The sequence below is a fragment of the Lynx canadensis genome, chromosome A2, assembly GCF_007474595.2.
Source record: "Lynx canadensis isolate LIC74 chromosome A2, mLynCan4.pri.v2, whole genome shotgun sequence".
Classification (NCBI taxonomy): Eukaryota; Metazoa; Chordata; class Mammalia; order Carnivora; family Felidae; genus Lynx; species Lynx canadensis.
This window is the reverse complement of record NC_044304.2, coordinates 56,582,380-56,606,541: the sequence shown is the minus strand read 5'-3', so window position 1 is coordinate 56,606,541 and position 24,162 is coordinate 56,582,380. Positions and strand designations below refer to the sequence as shown.

Genomic DNA, 24,162 nt, shown 5'->3' with positions numbered 1-24,162 from the left:
GTGACATGGATGAGAATAAAAAAGGATGAACAGAGGTGTCTAGGTGGCAGGGTGAGGTATGCATTCTTGTGGCAGCCGGGACTGGGCCAGGCTGGGTCCAGTGGGAAGACAGCAGGCACTAGAAGATGCTGTTCCCCGAAGCAGGCCTGAGTTACACCTCACCATGGCAATAGCCAGGTCTGAGTTCTGTGGTGCGGGGGCGGGAGGGGGGGAATCCTGGTCCACACGGACCTCACCAACAGGATGGGGCTTGGCCCAGCCTCTTTTATGCAAAACTCACTTCTTGACAGGAGCAAACAATCCCATTCCCCACCCCAATTCTGAGATGCCCCAATTCTGAGGGTTGAGACATGGGGTCAACCCTCCAGATTCGTAGCCTCCCTCACTGGTCAGTACTGAGCCCCGCTTGCACACCCTGCTGACAGGAAGCTTACTATAAAAACAAAGGCCAGCTGTGCTCTTTTAGGGTGGGGTTGGTTAGGTGCTTAGTTTACCCCCCACCCCCGATCCCAGTAGTCAGAACACCGGGGGTGGGAGAAAGGTGAAGACACAAAGGGTCCCAAGTTCTGGCTCGGCCTTGGCATTCCCCTCCGCACAATGGGGAAGGGGCATAACTGATATCATGGGGGTTGCTGTGGGGCCAGCAGGTATGGGGTGGGCAGGGCAGGCTGTTCAGAACAGCTGTTGGAAGGGCAGGCAGCCACAGGCACTTTTGAAAAGCAGCCTTGAGAAAGGATGGCAACTCTGGTCATGAGACCCGAGATTGCTTAATGTTTGCACGGTGTGCAGGAGCTGGAGTCCCCTGCAGAAGACGGCACCAGTCCCCTTCCTTGTCTCTCCACTGCAGGGACCTCTATGGGAACAGCGAGTCCTCTGAGTGTTCCCTAGCAACCCAAGGATGTCTGGAGAGCTGGGGACAGTGGGAGGCTGTGTGACCTTGGACGTATTCCTGCCTCTCTCTGGCCTCAGTTTCCCCATCTCTAATAAGGGATTGGGCCCTAGGATGCTCCCTCCAGCTCTGATGCTCAGTGTCAAGGCTGTGGGAATTGTGGCACCCCCAGCCCCTCTTAGCTCATCTTTTCCTGCCGGGGTGGGGGGCAAAGGGGGGGGGGTGGGACTGTTTCTCTTCTCTCCTTTCAAACTCAACTGCTGGGCTCTGGCCTTACCAGCCCAAGGGAGGAGTCAGGCACAGTGCTGGGGGCAGGAGAGGGTGACCAGAGGGGCATTCCCGTGTCACCTCAGTTTAGAGTTGCTCCCAGGGGCCGCACAGGCCAGCATGTGCAGTCTGGTGGGGACAGAGCACTGAGTGGAGCAGGGCCTCATCAAAGTGCACAACCAGACTCTTGCTCCTAGTGCAGGACAAGTGCTTCCCCTCTCCCCCCACCCCCACCAATTATGGAGCATGCTCAGAGCAAAATGTGCAAAGCTGACCAGGCAGAGCAGAATGCCGTCCCCATGAGCCTAATCTCATGGACAGGGCTGGGGGGAGGGGACACCCACTGTCGTCTTTCTGCTCCGTCTGCTCCAGGAACAGATCAGCTGTGACAGTTGAGAGCTTGGCAATTTAAAGTGGCAAATGCCTGGCAGAAACATGGGAAGGGGGGTTCCCCATGACTGGGGTGGGGACAGCCTCCTCTCACCACCCGGGCCAAACGTCCCTTCCCTCAATACTGCCCAAGGCAGTGGTATCAGACAGGGCAAGGGTTTCCTACACCCCGGACCCCCTGGCCCAGGAGCGTCCACCTCAGGCTGTCCTGACACCTGAAACAACCCCATCAGTTCTCAGACCACTGCTGCCTCCTATTTGGGACTGGGTCCAAAGACTGCCCTGGCAGTTCCAGTCCTCAAGCACCGTCACCTACACCGATTGCCGGCCCCTGGGGGTCTGACCCCGAGCGTCCCCAGAATAAAAACCAGCCTCTTGCCCACGTGGTGGCAGGAGGAGGGGCTGCCCAAGGTCACACAGGGGGTCAGGGGCAGGTCTGGATTCGGACCCAGCCCTCCAGCCCAGCCCTAACTCCTCACTCCCTCCCTTGGACGCGTCTATCTGGCTCCCAGCGAATTCCGGAGATGCCTCAACCTCCCGCCCGCAGGCTCCCGACCCCGGACGCGTGGCTGGTTTTCTCCGCTGGGAGGCTGGAGCAGGGGAAGGGCTGGTAGGGGGCAGCTTCACCAGGCGACCCTCCGGGCCTGGATTCACGTTTCCCCGCCCCAGAGAGACAGCCAACTGCATAGACGCGCAAATGGAGCACCCTGAGCCCCCCCCTCCCCCCAACATCGCGCCTTCAGCGTCCACAAGGTTTTGGATAAAGGGTCCGCATAGCCGCGGAGGCTGAATCTCCTACGTCCTCACCGATCGAGTTCCAGAGAGCGACACCCGCAGAGCCCGGGCTCAGAAAGACTGGCGTTGGCGCACCCCAGGCCCTCCGGGCCGCCTGCGTAACCCCGGCTTCCAAGGCCGAGAGCCTGGCGGCCTCTGATCCCCCAACCCTACGACCCAGTGGCCAGTGTCCTCTCCGCCACTGCGGCCTCGGAACCTCCTCCCCGGCCGGGCTCCGCAAAGCCTCCTGCGATCACCCCTCCCTCCCCCGGTTCCCAAGAGCTGCTCGCGCGCCGTGTAGCCGCGGCTCCGGGGGCGGAGCTGCCGCCCAGGCCTTTCGGCGGAGGGGACTCCGGGCCGCAGTCGCCGCAGCCCCCAGCCCCGGGCTCGACCCCGCACCGCACCGCACCGGCCGCCGCGCGCGTCCCCCGCCGGCCCGCCTCCTACCTCGCGGGTCCGCCTGCAGCCGCCGAGCGCGCGCCGTCCCCGTGGCGGGCGCGGAGCGCGGGCGCGGCTCCAGCGCGTCGGGCCGGCGGGGCGCGGGGGGGCCCGGGGGCGTCAGCAGCCCGAGCCCGAGCCCGAGCCCGAGCCCGAGCACCGCCGGCCCTTCTGCCCTCTCCGCCACCGCGCGCCGTGACCTTGGCTGAGGCCTCGCCACACCAGCCTCAGTTTACCCCCTTGGAAAGGTGTATGTGGGGGGGGGGGCGGGGGCGGTGGGGAGGATGGGTGCCGCCCCGGCCGCCGACGTCACCCGAGCGGGGACAAGGTGAGGGCGCTCGGGTTGGTGGGGCCGCTGCAGCCGCTGGCTGGGGGAGCCGGGTACACAAGGTCCAGGCGCGTTGGAGCGCGCACTGTGGCCCCAGCATTTCCCTCACTCCCCGAGACCCTCACATAAACACCTAGTAACCGCGACCTCAGGCCAAGTCCCTCGGCCCCTCCCCCGGAGAAATGCAGCCCCAGCAGGCAGGCAATGCCCAGCACCACCCCCCCCCCCCAGCCTTCCTGGTTCACAGATGAGAAAACCAAGGCTCAGAGAGGGGCAGCCACTGGTCCGGAGTTGCACAGCGGGAGCGGGATGCTCACACCCACCCTGGCACCACGTCCCTCTGAGTCCCCTCCAGGACACAACGCCCCTCGCAGTCTGGGGGGAGGGTCTCTGCCTGCCGGCTGCGCGGCTTACCCAACAGCAAACGTTGACTCAGCACCAGCTGAATGCTGGGGATGGGCCTCAGTGGTGTGGCAACTCTCCTAGAGGATGGGGTGGCACAGTTTGAGAGAGGGACCCGATACCTGGGGAAGAAGTGGCCTAAAGCGGAGAGGCTGGGCCTAAAAGGGGCAGGAAGGGGGCCGACTCTCCAGGAGGAGGGTGCTTAAGGATAAAGCAAGGATGGGAATGCGCATTGCCCGGTGTGTATGGGAGAGAAGGCGGGTTCTGAGAGCCTTGAACACCAGGCCAAATAAAGAGCATCTTCCGTTCGTTCCTAGGCGGCGGGGAGCCCCCGACCAGTTTGCAGCCAGGACCTCAGCTGTTTGGGCTGTGAGTTAGGAAACGCCCCCTGGTGGCCAGAAGGGGCGAGACAGGAGGCCAGAGGGACGCGTCTGCAGTGGTCCAGCTGTGGGGAAGCCGCCTTAGTGATGTAATGAGTCAGGAGACTGGAGTCTTTGCGGGCCCTGCCACCCACGGGCTGCATGACCTTGGGCAAGGCACTTCCCCTCTCTGGGCTTCTGGGAGGGAAGGAGCCTGATTTTCAGCTTTGATATCTCATGACCCTGGATATGGGGACCAGGTTGGAGTAGGCAGTAGATCGAGGAAGGAACCGACAGATCAGAGGCGAGAGGTAGACATTTTGTTCAGCACTTTATGGGACTCAGTTCATTTACTTGCGGTAGAACTACTATCCCAATTTCATAGACAAGGACACCATAGCACAGAGAGGGTAATTCACCTTTCCAGGCTCACACAACTGCTAAGTGTCTGAACTGGGATTTGAACACAGACTTATGAAAAAGGGGCACCTGACCACCTCAGTCTCTTGCCTTGCAGCGTTTACTGAGCATCTAAGGCATTCCTGGAGTATACAAGGCACTAGTGACAGGTGAATAAAGGAGCAGTCCAGCTCCTGGTGGCTCTTCCTCACCTCGTGGCACCTTATTGATGCTCACGGCAAATTGGACAGTGGCCACCGGGAGTAGACTTTTGGGGCAGAGCATGTGTCCCCATCCCGAGCCTCCTGTTACATTCTTCTGTATGTTGGAGGTTTTGTTTTTAAGAACTATGAATGAACTTTATAATTTCAAAAACGTTTTTAAAAAGAGCATCTAAAGGAAGAAAAGATGCTTGTGGTTTTAATAACTGACGACGTTCTTCTAGAGAAGACACATCCTCTTGTTATCAGTGCCAGGGAGTGTGTTCCTTGGTTAATTGGAAAGCAGGTGAGGGAAGTGAGAACAGCAAGGGTTCTAGAAACTATGTAGCCTGGGCGAGTCCTCTTACCTTTCTGAGCCTCATGTGGACTCATCTATAAAATGAAACGAATGATAAAAATCCCCACCCCGCCTCGCTTCAAAGGCTGCTGTGCAGATCAACCATGATACTGTGTGAAAAGGTTGTGCAAAGTGCACTGTATAAATATTTTTATTTCCAGAAACCATGAAGGAAAATAGTAATAAATTTACCTATGTGAGGATTAAAACTTCTAAACAGAATAAAAAAACCCCACAAAGTTAAAAAGGACACACGGCAAACTTAAAAAAAAAAATTATCTGCAGCACAGATGCCAGAAGTAAATTGAAGAAAATGAGATGAACGTTCATTTTCCTGACCCAGAACGAGCTCTTTCAGATCGATAGGAAGAGATGACTAACTGATTAGAAAAGAAGAGCAAAGGATATGAACAAGCAATTCATGGAAAGATATTCAATGCCGCTGGTAATTAAATGCATATTAAAGAAATACGAATCAAAATTGAGCATGCGAGTCACTTTTTTTTTTTTAACCTACCAAGTTGGCAAAAACGAACAAGTTTGGTGATACTTTTGCTGTTGAAGGTGGGGGGGAAACGCACACACTCACAAACACTGTTGGGTGAGGGGCAAGGTAGTCCATTTTTCTGAAGGGCGATCTGGCAAAGCTAGAGAATATAAAAATATAAGGATGGTCAACAGTCTTCCGTGTAAGGTAAGCAAAGAGGAGAACCTCTGATGTCCAACAGGAGGGGATGAAGAGGCTGCATGAAGACACCAAAGCCAAGACTTTGCCCTGGGGTGGACAAATCTTCAAGGTGCAATTCTCGTGGAAAATGCAAGAGACAGAAGACTGTGTATGTTATGACCCCTTTTGCATACATTTTTTAAAGGTTATACATATATGTGTATTGGGAGTTCCTAATTTTTCTCCCAAGAGGTTACACGCACACCAAAACAAACAGTGGTGACCGCCCTATGGGAGAATGGTGGGGGGCGGGGTGGTGGTGTGGAATGGGTATATGAGGAGTCTGAGGGCTCATTGATTTTTAAAAAGTCACTAGGGGTTATCTGGACACAGACACAGCCTCATGAGCCAATAAAATCTTCTTTACATGCATTAGATTAACTTAGATTTTAACAGTAGATAACTAGGGGTGCCTGGGTAGCTCAGTGGGCTAAGGTCTGTGAGTTCGAGCCCCGTGTCGGGCTCTGTGCTGACAGCTCGGAGGCTGGAGGCTGCTTCAGAGTCTGTGTCTCCCTCTGTCTCTCTGCCCCTCCCCTTCTTGCACTCTGTCTCTCTCTCTCAAAAATAAATAAACATTAAAAACTTTTTTTAAAGTAGATAACGGGGGTGCCTGGGTGGCTCAGTCGGTTAAGTGGCCGACTTCGGCTCAGGTCATGATCTCCCGGTTCACAAGTTTGAGCCCCGTGTCAGACTGTGCTGACAGCTCAGAGCCTGGAGCCTGTTTCAGATTCTGTGTCTACCTCTCTCTGATCCTCCCCCGTTCATGCTCTCTGTCTCAAAAATAAATAAACGTTAAAAAAAATTTAAAAAAAGTAGATAACTAAGTTAGATAACTTAGATTAAAAAGAGTAACTGTTCTTAAAGTGACTAAAAATCACCATTATTATTATTACCTAACATGCACCTTGAGGGACTCGTTCAACAGATTATCATTAGGATACATCCATGATAGAAGCCTATGCAGCTATTTTTTTTTTTAAAAAGTGTCTTCTACACATGGATGGATTAAGGATCAACCTCTAAGATCATTTTGGTAAGTGGGAAAAGCAAAGTGTGGTACAGGGTATGGTGTGTTACATTTTACGTAAAAAAGGCAGGGGTCTTGTATACATGCAGGTACGTGCATATGTTATTCCTGACACAGGTGTTTACGAAGCTGGAACAGAGGCACCCTGAGGAAGGTCATGGAGAGTTGGGGCTGGAGTGGGCAGGGGACTGACTGGCTTTTCACGGAAACGTTGTTTAAAATTTGTTTGCTCTGTATGCGTGTACTACTGGGTTTTGAAAAGTAGGTTGACAAAAACAATCATTTCTGAAACTGGGCAGGGAGTTTCTAGGGCCTGCTCTGACACAAGCTGGGGACAACTCCCTCTGTGACCTCGGTGTAGGATTGTGCCCCTCTGAGCATCAAGGTCCCCTCTATCTAGTGGACAGGCGGAGCGAGATAAGAGTTCCAAGGCTCCTTACAGTTCTGACGCCATGCCAGCCCCAGAACCTTCTCACCAGAAGAGCCAACCAGCTGTGGAAAGGCTGCTGTGGAGGTACAGGGTTTGCCACCCTTGGACCTGTGGGAGCAGAGGCCAATAGTCATTTGCCCTGGGGACAGAGGCTTACATGACTTCTAAGACACCTCCTGACATGCCAATGTGCTATTCCTTTTTTCTTCTTCCACTCACAGCGCCCTGCCCGGAAACTCTTGGTTCATATTTCCTCTCCAGGTTACCCCTAGCAACGTCCCATCTGTCTGGGTTGGAGGTCAGCTCTGGGGAGCAGGGACAGATGACACAGCACTGAGCACCCATGTGGGGTTGAGATGTCAGTGGGGCAAAGCCTTATGCTGGGAAACTGAAACTCTTGCCTCATCCAGAGATCAGCCTTGGCTGATCCTTCCTGTTCCTTCCCACCTCCACAGACAGCTCTCCATCCCCACTGACCCTCTGGTTCACGCCCAGTCATCACCCAGAATGTTCTGTGGCTTCCCATTGCCCACAAAGCCAAGTTGACACTCTTCAGCTGGACATTCAAAGTTTGCACTTTCTGGCCTCCCTTTACCCTCATAGCCCTTCCCTTCATCCATTATGTCCCTTACTTAAAGCAATTTTCAATAATACAGATTTCATCACATCCCTCTCTTGCTTAAGACCCTTCTAGGGCTCCCAGTGACCTGTAGAACTCAGGTCTAAGTGTCACCAGCTAGACCCCCAAGACCTGACATTGACTGCCCACATGCTTGTACTCATTAACCTTTGACATTTCTCCCGAAGCTCTTCTTTGCAGTTCACCTCTTTTTAAAAAAATTTTTTTAAATATTTATTTATTTTTGATAAGAGACAGAGCACAAGTGGGGGAGGGGCAGAGAGAGAAGGAGGCACAAAATCCGAAGCAGGCTCCAGGCTCTGAGCTGTCAGCACAGAGCCCGACGCAGGGCTCAAACTCACAAACTGTGAGATCATGACCTGAGCCGAAGTCAGACGCTTAACTGACTGAGCCACCCAGGCATCCCTGCAGCTCACCTCTTAACTCAGGCAAAAGAAACCCCAAATCACCCCTTGGGTGATGGCGACTGCCGTGATAAGACCTTCCACTGGCCCAGACGACCCAGACCTTTTGAGCTAACCCCCCAGCTCAAGCCCTCACAGATGGACCGAGGAGTGACTTCTGGAATGATGTACCATTACCTTTACCTCATTATAATACTAAGTCTCCACCCAAGGAGGAGCCCCAGCCTCATTTACATAACATGCAATGTGTGTATAGGCATTTTCTTTAAGGGGCACACACCGCCTTATGCTCCCCTCTACATAGGATGATAAGGCTTCCCTACCTAACTATTCATCCTAACCCTAAACTAAAGGAACCCATTCACCCTCTCTCAGGGAGTCATAGATTTGGAAACCATTCCCCATGATTTTACTTGCTGCAAATAAAAGTTTTCTTTGTGTGGCAGCTCAACCTGGTACAGTTTCTAACTCACCAAAGAGCGAACTCACTTTGGTGTGGTTACATAAACTTCTCAGGTTAGCATCAGAACTCATTTCTGCCTTTTTTGCCTAGTTCCATCTTCAGTGGCTTCCCCCAAAGTCAAGCTATACTTACTGCCTTTGGAGTACATGGTGCTATTTCACGAGATGAAATATTGGCACATACTCTTCCTTTGGTTCCTCAATATATAAAGAGTTCTTACCAATAAGCAAGAGAAAACCATGAACCACTCAAAATAAAAATAACTGATTGGTTTACCTCAGTAGTTCAGAGAAAAAGTCATCCAGATGATTGGGAACATGGTTTTGTTAAAATGAGAGAGGGTTGTCATTTTCATGAAAATGACATTTAAAAGACTGTATCATGGTCAAATGATTTTTCACAAAGGTGTCGAGAGAACTTACTGGAGAGAATACTTTCTTCAACAAATAGCACCGGGACAATGTCCACGTGCAAAAGGATGTATTTGGACCCTTCCCATAATATACAAAAATTAACTCAAAATGATCAATGATCTAAATGTAAGAGTTACAACCATAGGGGCACCTGGCTGGCTCAGCCGGTTAAGCGTCCGACTGTTGATTCCATTCAGGTCATGATCTCATGGTTCGTGGGTTTGAGCCCCACATTGGGCTCTGCATTGACAGTGAGATCCTTTCTCTCCCTCTCTCTGCCCCTCCCCTGCTCTTTCTCTCTCTCTCTCAAAAAACAAACTAAAAAAAAAAATTAAAAAAAAACCTTATATAACTCTTAGAAGAAAACATAAGAGTAAATCATTGTCACCTTCGGTGTGGGGCAGTAGTTTCCTAGATATAAAATGATTTCTTAGATATAAAAATATCTTAGATTTTTTTCTTAGATATAATGATTTCTTAGATATCAAACACATAAGCAATAAAAAAATGATAAATTGGACTTTATCAAAATTAAAACTTTTTACATTTCAAAAGACACGATCAAGAAAGCAAAAAATTTAAGCCACCGACTAGGAGAACATGTTTACGAGTCATATAACCAAAACACAAAACAAAACAAAACACCCCACAAAGATTTGTATTTAGAACATGAAAAGAACTCTGTGACTTAATAATAAGAACACAATACAATTTTAAAATGGGCAAAAAGTCTGATAGGGTCTTTCACCAGAGGAGGTACATGAATGGCCAAGAAGCACATGAAAAGATGCTGAACATCAGTAGCCCTTCCCCCATTCACACTCTGTCTCTCTCGCTCTCAAAAATAAATCAACATTAAAAAAAAAAGTTAAGGATAGAGTTACCATCTGACCCCTCAATTCTATTCCCAGACATCTACCCAAGAGAAATGAAAACATATGCCCATGTAAGAACTTATATATATATATTCATAGCAGTATTATTCATAATAACCCTAAAGTGGAAGCAACCCAAACGTCCATCAACTGGTCTATCCATACAATGGAGTATTATTGCCATAAAAAGGAATGAAATACTGCCACGTTCTACAACATGGACGAACCTGGAAAACATTACACCAAGTGGAAGGAGCCAGACCCAAAAGGTCACATATTGGATGACTCCATTTATAATGAAATGCTCAGAAAGGCAAATCTATAGAGACAAAAAGCAGATTAGCGGTTGCCAGGGGCTGAAGGCGGGACAAGGCATTGACGGAAACTAGCGACGAGGCTTCTTTTCAGGGTGATGGAGATAATTTAAAATAAAAATCATGATGTGTATACAACTCTACCAATATCTCTCAACGATCATGAGATGGGACACTTGACACAAGGGAATTTTCTGGTATGTAAATGGCATCTTCATAAAGATTTAAGAGAACACGTGACGACTCTGGGGAGTCCTGGGTCAGGGGAAAATGACATAAAGGGCATTATTGAGACAACTGGTAAAGGTGACTATATAAACTGTATTGTATCTGTGCTACACTTCTTGACTTTGGCTATTGAACCATGATTATGTAACCAAATGTTCTTGTTCTTAGGAAATAGACACTGAAGCATTATTCAGGAGTAAAAGTCATCATGTTGCATGTTTGCAATGACCTCGCAAATAGTTCTGGGGGGAAAATATTTGGTAAAACATTAGTAATAATGAATTGGGGTGAAGGGTACATGGGAGGACTTGTTTTGGATATTATTCTTGCAAGTCTCCCTGGTGATTGAAATTATTACAAACAACTCTTGCAACTCCTAAAGAATCCACAAATAAAAAAAAAAATTATTGTGCGGAACCTGAAAACTCCTGAGAATAAATCCACGGACCCCAAAGGGAGAAAAAAACACTGATCTAGTTGTGATCGCAACTCCCATAGGGGGTGTCCCCTGCTCATCATATGTCTCTGAGACCTCCAAAAAGAAGACACAGTCAGAAGCCAGAGGGCATGGTTGGGACACATGCCTGTGTGCCCCTCAGCTTGCATTCATTCATTCATTCATTCATTCATTCACCCAACAAATATTTGAGTGTCTATTATGTGCAAGGGATCAGCTGGGAGCCACACACACACAAATGTCCCTCCTTTCATGGTGCTGATGTCCAGCCAGGAGCAGGGAAGGGTCCTGCAGCAGGAGGAAGGGGATGTGGAAACCCTTCACCTGTGCCCAGGCCCCAGCCTAGAGGGCAGGGATTGGTGTCTGAATCACCTCTGTTCCCCTGGATTATAAGGAAGTCAAATTCCGTCCCTGCAGAAAAGAGGGTCACAGCTTTTGGACACTGGGGCACACATCCTAGAGGGACTGGGCAAAAATGTTGGGTCACCTCCGATGGGTAGAGCTCAGAACAGAACCAGGAGAATGGATAGTAAGGAGGGTGGCTACGGGCTGTGGGTATGGAGGGGTGTAGGAATGGAGGGCAGAGTGTCGAGGGAGAACCTCACTCCCCTCCCTCCACAAAAGCCAGCATGGGGCTAGCCCAAGTGCTGGCCACACAGAGACAGCATAAGGTGCCCCACCCCCCCATTGCGATCCTGGAAGCTTCGGGGATTCCCAAGCTGGGAGCCCCTGAATTATTTTAGGGGATCTTACATCCCATATGCACACCCAACGCTGCTGGTAGACCAAACAAATACTGTTTCACACATTAACATCTTTCAAACCAAAATAGAAGCTGTTGCAGTGAATAAAATTCATAGATTTCAAATTCATCTGAAATGGGTTCTCAGTGGCTTATTGTAATTTTTCAGCCATGGATACTCACCATGGGGGTGGGGAGGTTTCTCACAGGCATCCTGCTTTTACTAGAAAAGCCTGGAGAGTGCAAACAGAGCCTCCCCTTGCTTCATGGTGGGGAGGACAGTGTTGGAGCTAGGGGTTTGCTCCAAGAGGGCGTGGCCCTAGGGCTCCCCACTCAGCACATCTCATGTCCTGGCTTCCCTGAGGGCAGGGCGGGTCAGACACAGGGGCTGGAGGGATGCCCAGCAGGGCTGGCCTGGCTCACATATTGGCCCCTTGCGTTATCAGTCCCTCAAGAGCAGCAACTGGGATAAGGCTGAATCACTTCTGGGTCCCAAGCAGCCAGCACAAGGCCTGGGTAACTACAAAGGTGGGCAGGTAGGAGGGCAGCTGAATGAAGGGGGCTGAGTTGGGCTCAGGCCAGCTGACCCCTAGCTCTCCACTCGTTGGCTCGGTTGGACCACTGAGCGCTTGGAATGTGGCTAGTGCGAATGGGGAACTGAGTTTGAAAAAGATTTTATTTAACCTGTTAAAATTTAAATGGCCCCATAGGGCTAGTAGCTTCTGTCTGGGGGCAGTGCAGCTCTACAGGCTTAATAGTAACACAGAATGGAGCCTCCAAAGGTGAGCAGTGATTTGGACCCCATGCACTCCCAGTGGGGATTTGTGGGTCCTTTTCTCACCACAATGGCTGGAATGCCTGGGCAAGCCTTGCTGCCTTCATCTGGTCTGGCTCAAGGACCACACACTTCAGTGGGCACAGAGCTCCCTGTAGGGCGGGTACACAAACTAGGGACTCTATATGACAGGTCTTCAAGGGTAATTTTACCAGGCTGCTTTGGGGCTTTGCATATGATGACTTCAGAACTTGCTTTGCTCATCCCAACCTTTGTGAGATAAGAGCCCAGCAAAATCCTAATGATACACATGCTGTGATTACAAAATATGCCTACAGATTGCCCCCATCCTGGTGCCCAGGCCCTTCTGCAGTGGGATTTGTTCCTTCCTCTTCCCACCCAGAGGGGGTTTATTTCCCGTCCCCTTGGCCACATGATTTCTTTGTGCAGTCGAATGTGGCAGGAGTGATGGTTGTGCCGGTTCTGAGACCGTGCCTCAGGAGGCCATGCACCTCCACGTTCGTCTTCGTGGAACGCTGCTCTTGGACCCCAGTGGATGGCAGATGGTTGTCCACTGGGGACCATGTGGAGGGGAACCGAGGGGACCCCTTGTACAGAAGTGGGCTGCCCACTGAGCAGGCGAGGGGCCATGTGGAGGGGACCTGCGGTGCCTCAGCACCAACCACAGACATGTGCATGGGGCCATCTTGGATATTCCAGGCTAGGTCCTCTGAGTGCAGCGAATGAGTGAGCCCCACGAGACCAGCGGAACTGGTCTCAGATTTTCTAACCCACACAATCATGCAAAATAAGAAATCACTGTGGTAAGCCACTACATCTTGGGTGGTTTGAACACAGCCAAATGAAACAGGTATACCACACTCGTCAGTAGTGAGACTGCCTGGCAGTGTTAGCTCAGGGCCAGCCTAAGGCCCCAGGAGCAGAACCACACCCCGAAGCGTTTCCCGGGACCCTCGGCAGAGCAGTCTCTGAGGCTCCCAGGGGAACTTCTCTGCCCCACAGGGAGGCTGTCCTGGGGAGATGCCCTGAGGTTTGCACTGTGGGCTGGGCAGGCTCTGACTGGTCGCAGCCAGGACCCGATGAGCCTGGGTGCAGAGGGTTTCCGAATCAGCAGCACCCGGCTCCCGGCACATTTACAAAGACACCTGCCCAAAGTCACTCTTGCCAGCCCCACCCTTCCCCAGAGCCAGCTTCTTGGTCCTCCCTGCTATCCAGCCAGCTCCCCACCTTGAGGGCAGCAGGCCCCCATAGACACTCCTCCAACTCCCAACTCCAGGGGAAGCCGGCAGGGGGCTGTCACAACAGACAGGGACCGCGTATCTTCACGCAGTGAGGATGTGGGGGGTGCAGGAGCCGTCAGCAAAGGACTTCACCTTCAGCAGACATATTGTCCGGAGGCACCAGATGGGGCCCTTCTCCCACACTGGCCCAGCAGCCATGTCCATCCTCCAGATGATGGAGCAGTGGGGGCACCAGCTGGGGACCAGCTGCCACCTGGGAGGAGGGCAGACACCAGAGTAGGAAGCCCGTGAACACCTCTCCACTTATCTGACCCACTACGCTGGTCAGCCCTCCAGTTCCCAAAGGAAAGCTCAATTCTGGGTTCCAACTCCCACGTGGCCGCTTTCCAGCTAGCAAGAAATGTGAACAAGTTATCTGGCGTGCCTCCGTTTCCCCGTCTGCCGAACAGGATAGGCATTCCGACTAGACGGGGTTGCCGGGAGAATTAAATGAGCACAGAGTAGGGCTCGACACACAGGCGGCGCTCAGACGGCGGGACGTCACTGTCATTACCGTTGCCGCCGAGAAGCCTCCTCAGGCCGCCATGGCCCCTTGCCTTGTTTGTGCCCAGGTGTCACCCAGCAGGGTGTGTCAGGGGGTGTCGTGACGCAGCCTTGAGGTGCTCGTTGTGGCCTACTTATCTGGGGCATCTGTGCTTGCAGATGAAACGTGGCTTGTTATGTGCTTCCTGACTGTTTGAAGTCGAGCCCAGACGTCTCTGGCTGTTTCTGGGGCCCCACCTCTTACCCCACCACCCTTGGGCAGGCGCCCCACAGCGTGTTAACCTTGCCTTGGGACCCACCTTGACACCCCTGCCCAGCCAAGCTCACAGAATCCCCTGGCCTGTGGGAGAATGGTTTCTTATAGACCCTCCAGACCCTTATAGACTTTCTATGCTGTACCTCCTGGGAAGCCACCGGAGAGAGCGGTGACACACATTTCTAGAGATTCATCCAGCCCTTTCCGGTGGGCCAGGAAGGTGCCAGTCCCTCCATGAGCACATCTGACCCAGAGGAGGGTGCAGGTCATGGAGTTCGTGGCTAGCTCTGGGTCCCAGCCCGGGTTCAGATCCCACCTCTGACATTACTGAAGGAACCTGGCCAAGGGACTTAACTTCACTCTCAGTTTCTTCATCCACAAAGTGGGGCTGTTACAAGCGGTGCAGAAAAACAGACCCCCTTTGGGGTAGTGGGTAGTCGAGTCTCCACGTTAGCCGGAGGATTTCATTGTGCCACGGCCAGCGTCTGCCTTTGACGCCTAGGACCGAGCCAGCACCGACGCGACCCACACTGGCGCAGGACGTTTTAGGGACAAACGTTTTCAGGGTTTCGGCACCAGGTTTACTTGTTTGGTTTTGGACAGAAGGGGCCTGTGTTTCCTACACATCCCAGAATCCAGCTACAAAGTCTTTCCATATCAGGTGTCAGTCGTGTCCAACAGACCCCCCCCCCCCTTGCCGAAAAGCTCACTGTGACAATATAAGACACCAGAAGACAACAAAGGGCCCATCAGCGCCCCGCACACACAGATGCTCCACGAGCAACAGCTGACATTATTATTTGTGTTCCTGTGTCTCCAGAAGAGGCCAGAGCCCAGGGAGGGGCAACGGCCCGCCTCGGGCACACGCACTAGCAGTCCAAGCTGGGGTGGTGTCAGTACTTAAAGGTGAAATGTGGTTACTTGTGTGGCTCTTACAGGTTTCTGGAGTTTGGGGCTGAACCCAGAGGCCTCCCCCTGGGGTCCCCCTGCCACCTGCCACCCTCAGTCTGGGGCTCCGAGGCCAAGCAAGAGAGGTGGCTTGCGACCACCAGGCTCTGGACAGGTCCTCCCTCCCCTGTCGTCCCCCCATCAGCCTTCACAGGTGGGCCCAGCTTCCAGCAACAAATGAGGTGAACTATCCCCCAACGGCGACCCTCAGGCTCTCACACCTGGGGGAAGCAAGGTCCGGCCCACCCGGACTCCCTCTCCTGGGAGGGGGTGCTAGAAGCCCCCAACCCCTCTCTCCTTTGAGCCTGAATTCCCTGCGGGCTGTGCCCCTGCTCCTCCCCCCCTGCCACCGGGCCCATCCCCCTTCTCTCCTCTACTCTGGTGCCCTCTGCAGAGAGGCTCTTGCCGACCACCCATAAAGTAGTCTCCACCAGGCCATTCCCCCCGCATCAACCCATTTATTTTCCTCCTTGCAAAGTCTGAAAGTATCCTGTGTAGTTGTTTGCAGCTCCAGGGGGAGGGGATCTTGGTCTGACTTTCTCATTGCTTTGAGCAGTGCCTGGCACACAGTAGGTGCTCAGCAGATATTAGCTGAATGATTCATGAATACAATAACTCACTTGGCCCACTCCCAGGGCAGGAAGAGGAACCGTGGGGGGCAGGCGGATGCCCAGCTGCCCAGTGGGAAGGAGACATATGAGAAAAAGGGGCCATCCCATGGGCTGGCGTTGTTAGTCCTCTCCGTAACCTCTGAGGTGGTGATTAGCAAGCCATTTTCTAGATAAGGCAACTGAGGTCCAGAGAAGTTAAGTGACTTGCCCAAGGCCACGCAGCTTATACACAAGAAAGCTTTCTTTCCTAGGACCCATAGCCATTCATCCCTTCTATGAGTTCGCCACACAAAGGAAGAAAATGTAACAGCCAACATTTACTGACACCTGCCAGGCACTGGGCCAGGTGCTTTTCCGAGGTCCACGCTGGGAGGTAATTATAGGTCCATTTTGCAGATATAAAACTGAGGCCCAGAGCAGCTCTGTGACTTACCCTAGGCCACACAGCAAAGCAGCAGTCCATATACCCTACGGTGGGTACTCAGGCTACTGGGCTTCCTCACGTGGTGAGAACAAAGTTAAGGCGTGCGGTGCCCCAACTGCCTCAGTTTTCCCTTTGTGCGATGAGGGTGTGGGCAGAATGACTTCTGGCATGTATGATATCATCGGGGAGGCCCGACTCTTGCCTGGGGAGCCTTAGAGCTGAAAAGGGAACTGAGGAGTGGCTGTTTCCCCATCCTGCCCTGCCCCCCAAGCTGGCCCTGAGCCAGGTGGGTGGTTACTGACCTTTGACCACTTCCTCCGGAAATTCCCCAGGAAATGCCCCTGTGCCCATAGCCTGAGCATAAGTCCAGCCTCCAGGGCCAGGGGCCTCACACCTTGCATCCCCCTGCTAAGATTGCCCAAAATAGAAACCAGTAGGCAAAATAATTAGGATGCTTATGAATGTGTGTGCCCATATGTATGTATACACACACACACGTGTGTGTATATACAAAGTGCGGCTGTGTGTATGTATGTGTATGTGTGTACATACAAATGTGCATATTGCTGATTAGATAAATTTATCTACATAAGAAAACAACAACGAGGGGTGCCTGGGTGGCTCAGGCGGTTAAGTATCCAACTTCAGCTCAGGTCATGATCTCGCGGCTCCCGAGTTGGAGCCCCGCATCGGGCTCTGTGCTGATGGCTCAGAGCCTGGAACCTGCTTCCGATTCTGTGTCTCCCTCTCTCTCTGCCCCTCCCTCGCTCATGCTCTGTCTCTGTCTCTCTCTCTCTTGAGAATAAATAAAACATTAAAAAAAATTTAAAGAAAACAACAATGAAAGCTAGGCTGACGGTACACTGAGACAAACTGTACCTCTATCTCCTAGGGTCCCTTCCTCTCCCCTCTGCCTGCGCGGCACCAGCCTCCTGCCCCAGCCTTTGCCTCTGGTCTCTCCCTTGCCAGTCTGTCCTCCATTCAAGCTCCCAAGGTATCTTCTCCAAACTCAGATCTGAAAGCTCCAAAGGCAGTGAAACAGATGGTTAAGAATCCCAGCTTTGGGGTCCAGCAGATTTAGGGTCGGAGGCCATTTGCTATGACCCCGGGCAAGTGACTTTATCTCCCTAAGCCTCCGTTTTCTCATCTGCAAAATAGGGATCATAAGAAACCCTGCCACATGGGGCTGACATGAAGGGATGACGCACATCAGGTCACCTAGCCCAGAGTGCAAACAGAAGACCTGGCAGGTCTTCTCAGGTCACAGTGGTGGATGCGGGATGTTTTTGCCTTCCCAAGCCTCCACTCTCACTTCAGGTAAGGCACCCCGATATTCTCTGAGGAGTCTTCCCTCCTCCACTCTTAGTCCATCTAGTTTTTGTCAGCTGACTCCATCTCTAACTCTAGAATATTTCACCCCCTAACCAAAGCACCTGGTTCAGGGATCGGCATGTGACCCCAGCTAGACCACTGAGAGTCTGTTCTGGGAGCTCTGATGGAACTGTTTCTACACAGCGTTATTAGCTGCAAGACGGTTGTAAACCTGGGGCTGCTGGGGCAATCACAGGCAGAGAGGCTCCCTGAAGTGAAGTCAGGAGAGATGAAAACAGAGACACCAGCTTGAGCCCCTGAATCAAACTGTACCTGAAGCCCTCCCTGTTTCAGAAACAGAAGGCAATGAATTCAGCTTTTGGCTCGAGACCATCTGTTTTTGTTATCTGGCTGTTCATTTGTTTTTGTCACTTGTGACCAAAAAGGTGCTGGTTAATACAACCTCCCTGCTTAAAAACTCCAGAGGCCTACTCTGGACTCTGGGCCCTGTCTGCCTCCTTTTTGGGCCCTCAACTCTGGCCTTCAACCTTCCTAGGTTCCACACCATCCAAGACTGATGGCTGTTCCCCAACACACCGTGGTAGACTCATCCTACAAATTCCCTCCCACTCTCCATTTGGCCAATTCTCATTCACGCTCCAGACCTGGCTCAGGTGACAACTCTCCCAGAGACCTTCTCCCAGTATCCTTCTACCACTCTGAAACGTCAGTGGCATCTGCCTCTGGCCTCCTTCCGCTCTCTGTATATCACCCGGGTACAGTTCACTAGCGTTCTCTCTTCCCTGTTCAAAAAACTTTGTTTTACCAACTCCTTTAAGAAATGAAAACCTTGGATCAATTAACGATTGGACAGGTTCCAAATTTGGGTTTAACTCACCGAGTACATTTCCTGAACCTCAAGCCTGACCAGCAGACACAAGGCTGAACGACCATGTGCTTGCCCTTGGGGGGGGGGGGTCTAGAGTCTGAAGCAAACAGTTTCCCATTTGACTCAAGTCTGTGGTTGCAAAAATGGCAATTTTTAAAAAATGTCATAATCAAACCAAGAATGTTTCTTTTACTTGGGGATAATCATCCTTGACATTTATTGAGCTATTTCTATGTCATTGCGTATGGCACGCCCTCACTTTACAGATGAGGAGACTGAGGCTTACGGGGGTTATAGCAACCAAAGGGGGGGCTGGGATCTGGTCCTCTGTCTTCCTCTCCCACCCCACGTTCCTCTCCCTGGCTTATCTCAGCTACAGGTGAACGCACTGTGAGGGGGCAGCTGAGAGGTGGTCTAAAACTTTGCAGCTTAAAGCTCAGACTCAAGCTGGTTTCCCCTGGTCGCCCATGAGCTGTGGCTCTCCACACCTACTTCAGCCTGGGGGTCTCAGGCTTCACAGCTCACACCTGGCCACGGGCTATGATGTGCCCCCTCTCCTGCAGACATCGGGTTTCAGATTTACTGTGCTCGCTTCCGGCAAACACCCTGCCTGTGTGATGGGAGTCTTAGTGGTTAGTCTGCTGGGAAGGTGTTTCAACATGTAACTGTTTTGAACAAGGTGACTTCCCCATATGTCCCTACCATAGGTGGCATCCCAGTAGCCTCTTAATGGCAGATCAGAGGCCACTGAGCCTGGCCAGTTGCTAAGTGCAAAGTTCTAAGTTTGTGGGGGGAAATAGGTCTGATTGACTCCGATAGGCCGTCTGTCCTGGCACCTGCTTCCATCTCTGCACAGGGGGGACGAGAAACCTCCAGGGGCTGTCGTGTAGCCGGAACGAGGCAACATATGGAAAGTCACAGGCACACAGTAGGTGCTCAGTACATGCTCATTCTTTCCCATCCTCATTGCCTTAAAGCCAGAGCCACCTTTCACCCATATACAGGCCCAGTTGGCCCCACCCCCACCACGTGTGCTGACCTCTAAGCCCCACTGGGAACTCCACGGCCTGGCCAACCCCACTGTGTGCGGGTCCTGAAGCAGCCCGAACACCACACTGAACCCCGGGGCCCCTGCCCCCTCACTCCTTGTTCCCCAAGCCAACTCCTCCTCTGCTTTCAAAATCTAGTTCGGCTGTCATCTCTTCTAGGAAGACTTTGGGGAACCCATCCTGATGTGAAACTGACATTACTCCTCTGGTCTCCCATTGGCTCTGGAGCTCACACCCGGCTAGGCTCTGATCACCCTGCATGGTAACTTCCTCTTTTCTTGTCCCATATCCCCCAGGGCACTATCAACATCCCCAAGACAGAGACCACGTGTTGCTGGTTGCAGCCTGGCCCCTGAAGCTGGCCTGTTGCTGGACTGGGGAGAATTCCCTACACGCCAAGCACAGAGCTGGGGACCCCACACAGAGCAGCCCTGCTTCAAAATGGAGCCAGCAGGGAGGAAGGCAGAGGTGAGAGCTGAGACATCCAAACCCATTACATAAAGTGAACTCCTGGATCCAGCCATTCCTGAAGCAAGACACACCCTAGGCTTGTCAGTTCCATGAACCAATGAAGCCCTTTTATGCTTAAGCCTGTTTGATTTGGCTTTTCTGTTACCTGCAACGACAAGGGTCCTCAGTGACAGACTGAGGCTAACCTGACACACCCCAGGTCAAGTGGCTAAGAGAGTAGCAGGGTTGAGACTCACACCAAGGTCAAGGCTCTCAACCTACTTCAGCAGCCTGACAAGTGCCTGGATGCTCTCTGTAAGCTGGGTACAGCTTGGACACCCCACTCTGCCTGGCCGGACTCCTCTTTCCTTTCCCCCAGAAGTCACACTCATATAGCTTTCTGGGCACTGGTTTGCTCATCCCTCAAGTGGGGCTCACAACCCCTCCCTCACAGACTCAGGGAGAAGGCCCAGGGGTGCCTCACACTGGCCCATAAGGGACCTGCTCTCAACCGTCTGCCTACAGATGCTGTGCTCAGCAGGCCCCAGCTCGGGGGGCCGCGTGGAGCTGTACCCATACCCTGCCCACACCTGGTCAGTCCTCCCATTTGGGCAATAATTCCACATCGGGGCAGGGGTTCTGAAGGCCAGACTGTTTTGGCTGTCTGATGATGGGGGTGGGGGCCCTGCTCAGTGTCTGCTCAGTCTGAGCCCAGGGGAGTGGGCTTCAGACAGGAGGAGACTGGCAGGCCCCGGGGGGATGGGAGGGCCCCAGTTGGCTTCTTGGACCCTGTGTCCCACACGGGTCCAGTCCCCAAGGAAAAGGCCTAAGGAAAACCATTGTGCCTCCAAGGATACAGGCTCTTCAAGGTACGACGGGGGCGAGGGGCCAGGAGGAGAGGGCCCACCAACCTGAGTTTACTTGGTGCCATGAAACAATCTTTCACGCTCCAACAGCTGGAGGCTCAGGCGAGGCCTGTGACTTGCCCAGACTCACACAGGCAGGCCTGCAGAGCTGGGACCCAAACCAGGGACTCTAACACCTTACACGGCAGCAGCTGACTTGGAGGGTCAGAAGTCCGATGTGACCGTTAGGTGTGAAAGACCTTAAGCAAAGCTGAGCTGAAGAGGGTCATGTCATAAGTGGGACTTGGTCTGGGGACTTCCAGAAGTGTCAGTGGAAGGAGCATCTCTGGAAGCCCCACGTCTCTCCTCAAAGCCCGGACTCCCCCTAGGCACACAGCAAAGCTCGGCCCTGCTCACCATGTCTCTGCTTAGAGCCCCAGGTGCCTGCTGCCTTCTCCACCCACCGCCTGCTCTCTATTTTTTAAGTTTATTTATTTATTTTGGGAGAGAGACAGAGGGAGAGAGCTCAAGCAGGGGAGGGGGAGAGAGAGGGAGAGAGAGAGAGAGAGAGAGAGAGAGAGAGAGAGAGAGAGAGAGAATCCTAAGCAGGCTCTGCGCTGTCAGCACAGAGCCTGATGTGGGGCTTGGGCCCACGAAGCCGTGACATTGTGACCTGAGCCGAAATCAAGAGTCGGACACTTAACCCACTGAGCCCCCCAGACGCCCCCCTCAAGGCTCCTGACTTGCTGTGGCCATTCACAGGGAAAGAAAGTTGCTTGTCTGAGATCCTCAGTGGCCCAGAAGAGGTGGCTGCCACAGAGCCCGGCAGTCCTGGCCCCTGGTGACATTCTATCTGCCCTTCCCTCAGGACTGGAAGAGGCCTTTCCCCAGGAGAGGTGCTGGCACCTGCCTGGCTGGGCTCCCCAGTTTGCACCCCGGAAGCCAACAGGGGCAGGTAGCTGCTGGAGACCGCTGAACTGGAGGCCGGAGCCCTGGGCCCTGAGCTGCCTGACCACCCGGGGTCCCCCCACGGCCCTCTGGCTCACTGGGGTCATAGAGAGCTCTGCCGATGCATCAGAGGAAGGCTTTGTCGACCTGGGATCAGAGAGCCGCCCTGGGGGTTCTCACTTCTGCAGCCAAGCCTACCTTGAGCCCAGCCCCAGCTCTTGGAGGCCAGCAGGGGCAGACAGCTCCCTGCTTAGCACTGGAGTCCAACCCCACTACAGGTGGAAAAACCGAGGCCCAGTGATGGGACAGTCATGGGATCATTCACCCCTGCCCCTGTACCCCAGAGAGAGACTGTATGATGCACTGAAGGGCATAGAGTCACTCTGGGTTCAAGCCCCGGCTCCTCACCTTACACCTGCTGCGGGACATTGCACAGATGTCCTAACATCTCTGTGCCTAAGTTTCCACATCACCCAAACGTGATAGTCATTCTCCTTTCCAGGGTTGTAGCGAGGTTAGATGGGGAAGCAGAGCTCAGTGGGGAATCTCCCTGCGGGGCAGGTGGCCCCAGGGCTCCCCATCTTGCCACAGGGGATTTCCCGAGGGACAGCACCAAAGAGGCTCACTGAATCTTTCTCATTCAGTGTGTCCAGAGCTGCCCATCCACGTGGGGGCTGTCCCCAAGGTTCCTCCTGGCCCCGGGGAATCTACAGATCCTCAAGATTTCTCTCTGGGTCATTTTGGAAAGAAGCTTCTCCTCCCTCTGCCCCGTGCCTCCTTTTGCTCAAAGTGTATGCCTTGTGGGGTGAGGGGGTAGCAGTGGGGGAAGGAAACTGCACCAACTACCCTCCAGGAGCCCTCAGCAACCATGCAACCTCTGTGGGCCTCAGTATGCTCAGCTGTAAAATGGGTGTGGCTCCTCCTCAGGGTGGTTATGAGCGCCTAGGCCTAGGACCAACCAGCCTGGGTGGGCTGAGGGACCCTAGACCTTCTGCCCTCCCCAGGACCTGGGGTTGGTCTAATGCCCAGGGGAATGAGAGAACCTCCCTCTTGCAGCTGAAGCTGCCCTTCGAGGCAGCTCTGGGGAAACACCTGGGGCTCCCTGGGCCCAGGGTGGGCCTTTGTGCCATTCAGGCAGTGAGAAGAGGTCACAGAAAACGGTTCTAAGAAACATCACAAACCCTGATGAGAGCCCCAGGGACCCTCTGCCCTGGCTATCAGCAGCCCCCCCCCCCCCCAGGTTTCTCAGGTGGCTGAGTCCCTCTCCCTCCCCCAAGCTAGATGGTTGGTACTCACAGTGTCACAGGGGAGAGGGTGGAGGTCTTCCTGGAGCCCCGGCACCCTGCCTGCCTCCACGGCCCCTGGGGACGAGCTCTGGGCCCTCCCCACTGCAGAGCCTGACGTCTGACTTCCTCCCTGCTCAGCCGGCATGAAGGAAACCACGCCCTGGGGAGAGGGTGCTGGGCACCCTGGGGCCCCCGCCCACCTCTGACTGGGCCCCAGACACTGCCCAGTGGTCTCCTCAAGGTCTGGCCAGTCCACACGCCTTCAGCAGGGAGGCCCCAGAAGCTCTGGCCAATAAATAATACAGCTCCCTCCCTGGCCAGTCTCGTGTGGCCGATCGTGTTTCAGGGCCACTTGAGTTTCTGGCGAGGCTGCTTTGTTGGGAGTGCCTGTCCCGCCTGGGTCTCTGGTCACGGGGGCGCTAACATTCTCACTGAGGACCGGCCTGAGCGAGCAGGACAAAGGTGTGTGACAGGTGGCCCTGGAGAGACGCTGCCCTACTTATTCTGAAAGCAGCTCCGGCCACCTGGGACTGGGGTGGCAGGGGCGGGATGTTCAACCTCATCTCCTTATGTCCTCCTGGTACTCAGCGCCCCACTCCCACACTGTGGTGCCCCCTGGAGAGCCCTATCACCACTGGCCCTCTGCCTGGCCCACCCACCCCCACCCTTGGAGGCCCGGTCCAGGCCCCTCCTCCAGGAAGCCTCCTCACCCCCATCAGGGAGTAATCTGTTCCCATCTGAATTCCCACTGCCATTGTCTGCCAGTCTGTCTCCTTTGAGTATCAATCATCGTCTCTCTTCTAGACAGCAGCCGCTGCCTCCTCATTGGTGTCCCGTCCCCCAAGCCCCCACCCCGCCCTCTCCACGGTCTCATTTCCTTACAGCAGCTCCAGTGATGGTTGGAAAACAGAAAGAACACCATGTCGTCCTGCTTTAAACCCTGCCCTGTCTCTCCCCCACCCCAGTGAACTCTCAAGTCCTCAAAGGGATCTGGCACTGACAGACTTGGGGACTGCACATCCCTTCCCTCCTGGGCCTCCT

At 53.4% G+C, this 24,162-nt stretch overlaps 1 protein-coding gene across 5 annotated transcripts in view; it reads right to left on the bottom strand.

The window, feature by feature from the left end:
- Positions 1–24,162, bottom strand: part of IQSEC1 (IQ motif and Sec7 domain ArfGEF 1) — a 124,467-nt gene that overhangs the window by 94,835 nt on the left and 5,470 nt on the right. The window contains exon 1 of one of the 5 annotated variants that reach the window (XM_030307504.1): positions 23,132–23,226. The exons of the other annotated variants lie outside the window; for them this stretch is intronic. The gene's annotated coding sequence lies outside the window, so the exon portion shown is untranslated. Of the gene's footprint in view, positions 1–23,131; positions 23,227–24,162 lie in introns of those variants that run through there. 5 annotated transcript variants of the gene reach the window in all.